Raw genomic sequence first — 9,894 nt, 5'->3', positions numbered from 1 at the left:
AAACTACCCATATAGTTTCCTTCCAAACTGTTAATGATTTCGGCACAGTCTGAAGCTACTCGTATGTGGGTCAGATCATTATTCCCAAAACCGAAAAACCAGAACACACAGTTTCTTACTAGGCCAGCCCATTTTGAATCGCTAGCCGAACGAGGGGTACAAGCCGGCTCCTGCGGTTCGCACGAAGCGTCAAATAGAATTACCGGAATAGACTAGACTGATGTTGAACGAGGTGCCATATGGGCTCTTGCAGACGCTTTGGAACGGCCTCGTGCAGCAACTGTGAGCTCCACGTATGGGCTTGTAACCCCTGCATCAACTGTGAGCTCCTAAGCCCCACATATGGCCTTGTAATACCTACAGCAACTGTGAGCGCTGGTTGCCTGGAGCGGGTCGACCGGAAATCCCGGCAAAACCTATACTAAGCAAAAATTATTTTGAACAAAATTTTAATCTAAGAAAAATTTAATTTTGAACAAATTTTAAATCTCAGAAAAATTTGAATTTAAACAAAATTCGAATTCGAGCAAAAAAATAATTTTGAATAATTTTAAATCTAAGCAAAAATATTTTAAACAAATTTTGAATTTGAGCAAAAGATAATTTTGAAAAAATTTAGAATCTACGCAAAATTTGCTCGAATTTGAAATTTTCTCAAATTCAAAAATATTAAAAATTGAAAAGAAAAAACCCCGACTAAACCAGGAAAGAACCGACGAAATAGAAAAAACGAGCAAAACCGCACTGTAACTTCGTAAACCGGGTGAATCATAGCTAGGCCGCTCTATTGGGCCGCAGCTCGTGAGCTGCCGCACGCGTGCGGGGGGTTAATACGCCCGCATGAATAGAAGTTCGAGGCTAGCTTAGGGCTTGTAATGAAGTCTATTTTCGGACTCGAGAAAGTACACAACTTTTTTTGTTTCCTCGGGCCTTGTTTGTCTTTCTTCTTGAGATGCGTTTCCAACTTCCAACGATCGAGATGATTTTTTTCCGAAAAAATCACTAGATGATAATCAACAGCAATGCAAAAAGCTTTAAAAGTAAAATAAATCATAAATAGATTGGACCACCTAGCAAACACGACAAGCACTAGAGCGAGCAGAAAGCGCGCTGCCCTGCTTATCCCTCACGCTAGCCAGACAAAGCTTGTTGTACTAGAAATTGTTGTAGTAGACACATGACAAAAACAACGACCATCGTCAAAGGTGAGAACCATAGATGGAAGAGCTAGACTTGCAACCAAACCAACTAACATGAACACCGACCGGATCACAAGAGATCCGTTAGAGAGACAATTCCACATGCCCTTCGCCAGCACTAGATGCATCGTTGGAACGGAGTTAGGCATGAAAGACCTTATTTTAACTTCATAACGTAGCCGCTAGCTCATTAAGTTGAAGAAGTCACTGCAAATATGTTTAAGAAAAACCAACCGTCAACGAGAGGCTATGGCCGGATGCACCTCCAAATATTGAAGCCTTCTTAAAGGCCACCGAAGATGGGACAGACAGGCGGGATCACCAGCGAGGGGACAAAACCCTAGACTGATGTTTTCTAAATTTACCTTCCTCTCTCGTGTACATAGAGATGAATTTCTTTAGCCCGATTGCTCGCATTTTACCATAGCCGGCTTGAGATGCTCTGCACCTGAGCCTCGCAACGTCCAACCGCATCAACAGTCGCCGATGGCAACCACCGCACGCGAGATTCCCCTAATTTTGTTCTTTCTCCCCGGAATGGAGAAGAACCGGGGCCGCCATTGCCACATTTTCCTTATTATTCCTCCTCGCAATTGCAAAGCCACTTTCCCGGAATAAAAAAGAGGGGAATCTTCTCTTGCTGCCGAGTTATTCGTCAGCATTGGGTGTACTTTCTCTTTCTCCCTGCCAGTCGAGTGAGCTTCCAAGACACTGGTTTGGTTTTATGTGAGGTCATGTGATGGAGGCATCATCAGAAGGCACAGGCCAATTGCCAAATGAATGAATGAACGAGGGCTAGTTTATTTGCTGGCAGGCAGGCATCCTTTCATTGCCCCAAAGAGCAAACTCTTTGCTCTTGGATCCATGCCAAAAAGAGACGAGAAGAAAAGGTTCCTGTGCACAAACACATTTTGGCCATTTGGGGGTCGTCCACTCCACTGGTCACTCCACGGCGCATGCGCTGCAAGGAACCTAAGGCTGCTCATAGTGGGGAGTAACATAAGGTGGTGTCATGCATAAGTTACTAGTTCATGTTACTACCTTCATAGTGGAAAATAACTTAGAGATGATATCATGCAAAGTCTCATTTATTAGTTTGTAGACTCATTTTATCTTGGGGTGTGTGATGTTATGGTAACATAGCTAGTTACCACCTCCCTCTCTTTCTTCATTTATTGCTATGCCATGTCACCAAAACACCTTGAAATATGTGATGTTACTACCTAAGTTACTCCCACTATGAGCAGTCTAACACTCTGTCTGGGTCAACAATAAGTTTATAAATAGACCTAATAATTGTCTGTCTACTGACCATTTCACAGCTCAAAGAGTAGACAACTCCAAATTGGACACATTATTGTGCTACTGTATGGAAGCCATCTTGACAAGTGACAAGACTAGGGTCTGCTGAAAAAAATAAGGGAGCCCCATTTTCTAAGAGCTTGGGCATTCTTTATAAGGGCTGATTGATTCAAATGATTCACATACGAAATATGTATGATTAAATTCCATAGAATTTTTTCTATGATGGTTGTTTGATTTTCATAAAAAATTCTAAACAATCATGTGCACAAGATTTCGTAGAAAATCAAACATCTACTCGTACATCTTTTGTAGAATCCTTTGCTTTTTTATGGTGAAATCAAATAAATTTGAGTCGTATGAATTATTGTCGAATTAAAGTGGGCATAACATGCAATCTTATATTTTTCCTATTCTTATATTTCTCCTATTTGCTACGAATCAACCAAGCCCTAAAAGAAAAACTTATTAATATCAAGTTAATACCTAACACATCCCATCTCTTCAGCAACATGATCAATATCTGATCAAGATATTTAGTGCATCTCTGGCAAGCCAATTCAAATGGAGCGAGATGTACGAACTTGTTCGCACGAACAGAGAACGCAACCTTGCGGTGCGACTCAACAAGTCTACGGCGACCCAATTTCAGCTCAATTTTGGGTCACGGTGCATAATCAAAGCATAAGAGCATCCCCACTCGTTGGCGCTCCCCACGCCCAAATCCGGCGAAATTTTTGTCCGGATTGGAGGAAGATTTGGCGTGGGGGGCAGTATATTTCCAGTCGTGTGCTCCCCAAGCGGCGTTTCTCGGGGAAAAAGAGGACGGCTCGGGGAATCCGGACGAAAGAGGAGACACGTGGGCGTGGGCGGTTGGTTTAGCTTCATCCGGAGTCCCCGAGCGCTCCCCGGGGGGCCGGGGATGGCATGGGGAGTCCGGACGAAAATAGGCTCAAATCCGGATCAAAACGAGGAACCGGGGGCCTGACTGGGCCATTTTTCGCCGTCCGGATGAAAAAAAGTGGCCGTGGGGGGCTCTGTGGGGAGACGAGTGGAGATGCTCTAAAGAACGTAATGCAAATCGCGAGATGCTATGCCGTCATGGGCGCGCGATTGGGCGGACGGGCGATTGTTTAAGCCGCACGTCTCGGAGAAGCGTACGCAGATGCTATTGGAGCGTTGATGAGTACGGTGTTTACGTGGCTCCGCGCGATTCGGTCGCGGCTGCTTAGGTTTTAAACGAGTACTTAATCAAATGATTTGGCCCTAATGATTGGCGCCACGGGCTTCGTAGCTGTCAGCTGGCCTCGCCATTGGCTGGCAACACAAGTACGAGCAGATCGCACGCCGTACTACCAGTTAAACTGGATCCATCATTTGATGCATGGATCTTCTGTGCCGCAGGTAGCAATGCCGAGATATGGGTGGTGTTTCATGATATGCCGGGAGTAGTTAATCCACTTACTCTCAGCTGGGTAGAAGTAGGATCTCCAACAACCTTCATATATTTTTCTAAAATTTTTAAAGATTGAAAATATAGCAATTTAGTTCAAAAAATATTGCTCAAACAGTGATGTAGGTCTCTACGGTCTTCTTCTTAGCAGGCATTGTCGGCCCTTCCGGCCTCCCTCTGCGCCCTCACACAACCTCTCGCCGAGTCGCTCACTTGTTCATGCGCGCCCGCGTGGGGCGCTTGGGGTGGCCGCCACCTAGCCGTCGAGCATGATGTTCCTCACGCACGCCCTGAGAGTTGCTGGTCGCTCGCCGTCCACCATATCCCGCAACCGCCAGAGCTGCGAGGAGGAAGAGGAAAAGAGAGAACGATGGATAAAAAAAAGAAAGGAAAAAAGTGTAACCCACTAACATGTAGGCCACATGTGCACATTGCTACTTTTAGATTGCATTATAGCATGGCTAGAAAAGCAAAAAAAAAAAACTAGGATTGCTAAATCTTCTCTCTAATCTTGGTATATCAAGGTTTTAGCAATCCATTATAGGAAATCTGTTGAAGATGCTCTTAGCTTGAGACGCACCTTTGTCTCGTAGATCATGAGGTTGGGCCATATAGAGAATTAGAGATATATGCCAATAGAGATGTTCTTTTTCTTGCAGACTGATGGACTCATGGACATTGTTGGGTTTCATGCTCTTTGGCCGCAGCAGATCCTGAGCTAGTACGTGTTTGAGTGACGGTGTGAGGCTTTGAACAAGAACCGATCTGAAAGGTACACGAGTTGTTGTTCCTCCTCCAAGCTATAGTCAGTCGCCCGCTTTAATTATTCGGGCGAGCGTGACCGCGCGTCAGCCCTCAATCGCCGCTCGACACCGCATACCACTCCGGACCAACGAGACAAATCAGGATTCCACCAACTGCACCCCCACACGCGCGTGCTAGTTGCACATATGCAATCACCACATGCCGGACCGCCGAAGAGTGAAGAACCTTGATCTCCGGGGAGCCTTTCTCCGCCGTTCTTTTCCCCGGTAACATCAGGTGAAAACCCCGCATCACTTCCAAGAACAAAAAAATGGTCCAAAACACCAACTCTTTTCACCTCGTACTAGGTCATCTTCGAATTTGATTCTGAAATTTCGCAAAATCCTGTAGGAAGTAACAAACACGGAGCCTAAATTAAGCGGCGCGCTCAGCATGATGTACCTACATATATATACAAACCACCGCGATTAGGGGTGGAAACAGATCGAATGCGGGGTGGACAACGCCTACTTATCCGTTTTCATAATTTCAAACGAATATAGACGGATGTTTTCGATTATAAATACGAAGAGGGTGTTGCCCAAATATGGATACAGACCGGATGTTTTCTCCGTATTGAACGGGACAAATAACAAACATAATAGACTCTATCTTATAGTGAGTCAACTATATAATGATGTACTCCCTCTATGCCAAAATATAGCGTGCATACGATTTGTTTTTCAAAGTCAAACCGTGTGAACTGTTGACCAAGTTTACACGCAAAAAATTAACATCTAAAATATCAAATCAATATCGTTTGATTCATCATGGAGTACATTTTAATATGTTATACATTTGGTAATGTAGATATCGACAATCTTTCTCAATAAAACATGGTCAAAGTTGTATGATTTTCTTAAAAAAAAGCAATGCACACTATATTATGGCAATAGTTTCTAGTTTAGTCACACAAAAGAAACTAAGCACTCTGTTAGGATATTTGGTTGACTAATTGACATATCGGGATAGAATTACTAAAATAGGCTATATCGATACGAATATATCCATTTCTATATCGGCTTCGGTACAAAATGCAATACCATATTGGTACCTGTTTTAGTAAAACGACACCAAATATTTTTACCATATCTAAGAGCATCTCCACCGGCACCCCCATAGCCGCCCCGATAGCGCTTTGGGGGTCGGCGCTATTTTTGGGCTCACACCGGCGCACCCAATAATACGCCTGCGCGGTGTCAAGCACAACAGAAGCATCGGCAACGCCATGATGGCCCCCTTCGCAAAGGGTACGAATCAGGCGTGCCGGCGCCTCGCGCCACGACGGATCTCATGCGTGGGATCCGCCTGTCAGCCTCAGAAAACAAAATCCTACAATTATTTTAGGGTATTCCCCTTCCCGTCCGCCACTCATTTCTCCCGCCACGGCGGATTTCGCGCCTACAGCTTTGCCTTAATGGCGACAGTTGACAGGCGGGCTGTGTCTTCTTCGCGGACGGAGCGGCGGCAACTCCTCAAAGACGTGGCGAAACGGTGTGTTCTTGTCACGCTCCGGAGGGAGAGGCGGCGCGCGGAAAATGTGCGGCGGAGGATGGAGGCGACGACGGGGCGAGGCCGTCGAACGCACCGCCGGCCGACCAGTAGGTTAAGGTATAAATGATCCTAGCTTTTCTCATTTAAACTTGTAGAATATAATCAAACTTGAATAGGAGCTGGTTTTGTATCCATCTTTCTGAGTTTTTATTCAGAAAATCTACTGGGGCCGCCTGTGTGCAAGCCCGTTCCCCACACGGAGGATGGTGTGTCGACGCCTATTTAAGAGACCGGTGGAGACGATCTAATTTGAATATACTCACTCCGTCTCAGTTTACTAGTCTTCTTTGTATCCATAAGTCGCCAATTTGGCGTATATAATTTAAATTATATAATGTCAAAATTATATCATTAGAAAATAGAACATTTAAACTTTCTAATGATATAATTTTTATAACATATAACTAATCCTAACTTGATCAAATTTACGACCTAGGGGTACGGGCACGCCTAATAAACTATGAGCCAATTCTCTCAAAACGGATTTCGGATAATTCAGATTATCCGCTGCGATTTTCCATCCTAAAAGGGCTTGTTTGGTACTAGAGTTTTAGTGAGGATTAACGGGGATAATTGCTCCAAACTTTAAATCCCCACTTATTCCCAATACATGTTTGGTGCTAGAGTATGAGCGAGTTTAATTAATCCCCATTTTTTCCTAAATTTTAGTGTAATTTTTTTCAATCCCCAATAGTTTACCCCTACCTAGCGGATTGGGGATGAGATTTTATGGAGATTGGGTGATAGCAGTGATTCACCCATATTTTAGAGTATTATCTCCACTAATCCCTACTAAAACACTGTAGTACCAAACAAGGTCTAATGAGGAAAGTCCGTCAGCTAGGGGTAGCTATTACCGAAGGTGGGTGGTGATTGGTCACGTCGTACGTACGGGACCGCAAGCTGAGGCATGGGCGTGACAGCGCGGGCTTCCATCCAACGTCTCCACCGCAATTCCGTTCCCGTCCATCAGCACGCCGGATGCATCCACCGCAAAAGCCCCCACCAAAAAGAGGCTCCAAAACCCCCCGAGGCGACGCTTCACTCAGCCGATCCCTCGTTCTTAATTTCCACGCTCGAAATGCTGGCTCCATCCAGTTGCTAACCACCAAGTGGCACCACTACTAAACACAGTCGTTAGTTGTTAACCTCTGCCGCTTAGTTTAACCTGCTTTTGTTAGCACCTGTCGCTGGATCACCTTTGTTTACGGACGTGACAAGCGTCGGTGGCAGAGCATGGCGCATGGACGCCTCGAGATGAGGGGTGGTCGAAAGGTGGAAGACCAAGAATAGATGTCGGGCTCAGAAAGGGTTTACGCATGCCACTGCTCAAACTTTCGGTCTGGATAGATGAGAGGCAATGATCGGTTTAGAGCTTCTTCTTTTTTTAAATGAGGAAAAAACTTGCAGTTTTCGTTATAATAAAGAAAAAAAAATTACAGTGGTTGGTTTATTGGCGGAAAACCGGCAAAAACACCATTACAAACACCCTCGCCGACTATCGTCGAACAAAACCGTCGCAAGGGCGGACGCAACCACCCTGGCTACCATAGAAGCTGCACATACAACTGAAGTGAGGATCGTCGTCGAGGTTGCCTATCAGTGTCATCGTTACCGTTCCGCAAAGACTCTGTCTTCCCCGAAGAAACGACCAACAAAGACAACCTCACCATAGTGGCATCATGAAGCTCAAGCCACCCTATGCCAAACATGTGGTTCCTCGCTTAGGGGTAAGCAGCCCCAACCCTGATGACATGCTCCAGAGAGGAGATGGGGGTCATTGTACAGGGTTTGAGCTTGGGCTACGGGTGACATTTTACTTCGGAGAAATTGGAAATAACATTTTGAAGTTTAAGAACAAAGATATTTGGCGTAGCTAACGATGAATTTTATGCATGTGAAAAATCTCGATGCAACGATGATCGAGAGGGTGACTTGAGTGCAACGCCCATTTGGTACAAAATAGACAAATTAAATGATCCACCCATACCGGTTTATCAAGGTAATTTGCATTTCGACTAAATGAGTAGCTAAATTTTTTTCTCGAAGCGTGTATTATCCTAATAAACCAGTATGGACTGATCACTAACATGCAAAAAACATGGACCATGTGCATATACTCCCTCCATACCGGTTTATTAGGGTAATACACATTTATGAAAAAAAAGTAACCAATTTGGTGAACAAAATATAAGATATTTTCCAAAAAAATACATGAGATTCATATTTTAAAAATCCATTTTTTTAATTTTGTGCCAGATACTCCCTCCGTTCCTTTCTATAGTGCCTATTGTATTTTGGCACGAAAATTAGCGCAAGCTATTTTTTGACACAAAACCCCCTAGCTATCTTAGAGACAAAATAGGAAATGGAAATCAGATCTCAGAAAATAATCATGTTTCCATAACAGATCGCGTCATGTACTCCCTCTCTCCCGCTATTCTTTCCATAATCAGATTGGTTTCCATATTTTCTGGACGGGAACAGATTGGTTTCCAGATTTTCTGGACGGGAACAGATTGATTTCCAGATTTTCTGGACAGGAACAGATTCGTTTCCAGATTTTCTAGACGGGAACAGATCGGTGGAAGGGGTTCTTTGCAAAAAAACATAGCTTTACTTTTATATTTTGAAACAAAAGCGAAAAAACAATAGGCATTATAGAAAGGAACGGAGGGAGTGTATCATATTGTTTTGACCAAATTAATGGTTAATTTATTTCTAGATGTACGTATTATCCTAATAAACTGTACAGAGGGAGTACTCACCGAGAGTATCAAAACAATTAACGTTTTAGACTTTTCTAATTCAAGAATATGTCAATCTATATATAACATTAAATCTTACAATACATAAGTATATTGTGTGATAAATCTAATATAGCACTAAACTAGTGTGATAGATGTTGATGTACTTATCTACAAATTTAGTCAACCTACTTCAGTTTTTCTTTTTGAACCTTTACCGCAGGGGAAAAACTCCTAGGGTATAAATTTTATAATAATCAAAAGAGGGTACAACACATACCACAAAGTATTTTAGAACACTTATTGATATGTACTTAGTTGGCTTGTAGTCTGCTATTCATGAGACATGTATTATGCACAAGTTTAGCCATCTACATGTTCTTCCTCGGTTCTACGAAAGTTATCTGAGATTTATTAAAATTTAGTGCATCTATGCACTAAATAATATGTAGATACATTCATTTTTTTGATAAATCTCAGAGAACCTTCGTGAATGGGAGGAAGTATATTAGAAATGTCTTTATGCATGTATTTCTAAAAAAAAGGGTTGAAAGGTTTTCGCATAGACATAGGCTTTTATAGTGCTCTGGCTACTCCCGTGTGGTCCTGTGAGTAGACAGAGTACATTGCACAGTATTCACGCTTCGTATATATATTCGTAAAGTATTTGGAGAATGCGTAGCTAGACCCAATTGGCTGCCTTGTATTCTCTTTCGTTTTCTTTCCCTTTAGTGCACTGTACAAGCATCACGTACTTACAGTGCGTGCACCACAAAGGATTCGGAGTAAAAAGGCCTCCACCACGTGAGATGCCACTCTGGTATTTAAGCATCTG

This window comes from Lolium perenne, chromosome 1, assembly GCF_019359855.2.
Source record: "Lolium perenne isolate Kyuss_39 chromosome 1, Kyuss_2.0, whole genome shotgun sequence".
In the NCBI taxonomy this organism is placed as follows: domain Eukaryota; kingdom Viridiplantae; phylum Streptophyta; class Magnoliopsida; order Poales; family Poaceae; genus Lolium; species Lolium perenne.
Note: the sequence above shows the minus strand (reverse complement) of the source record.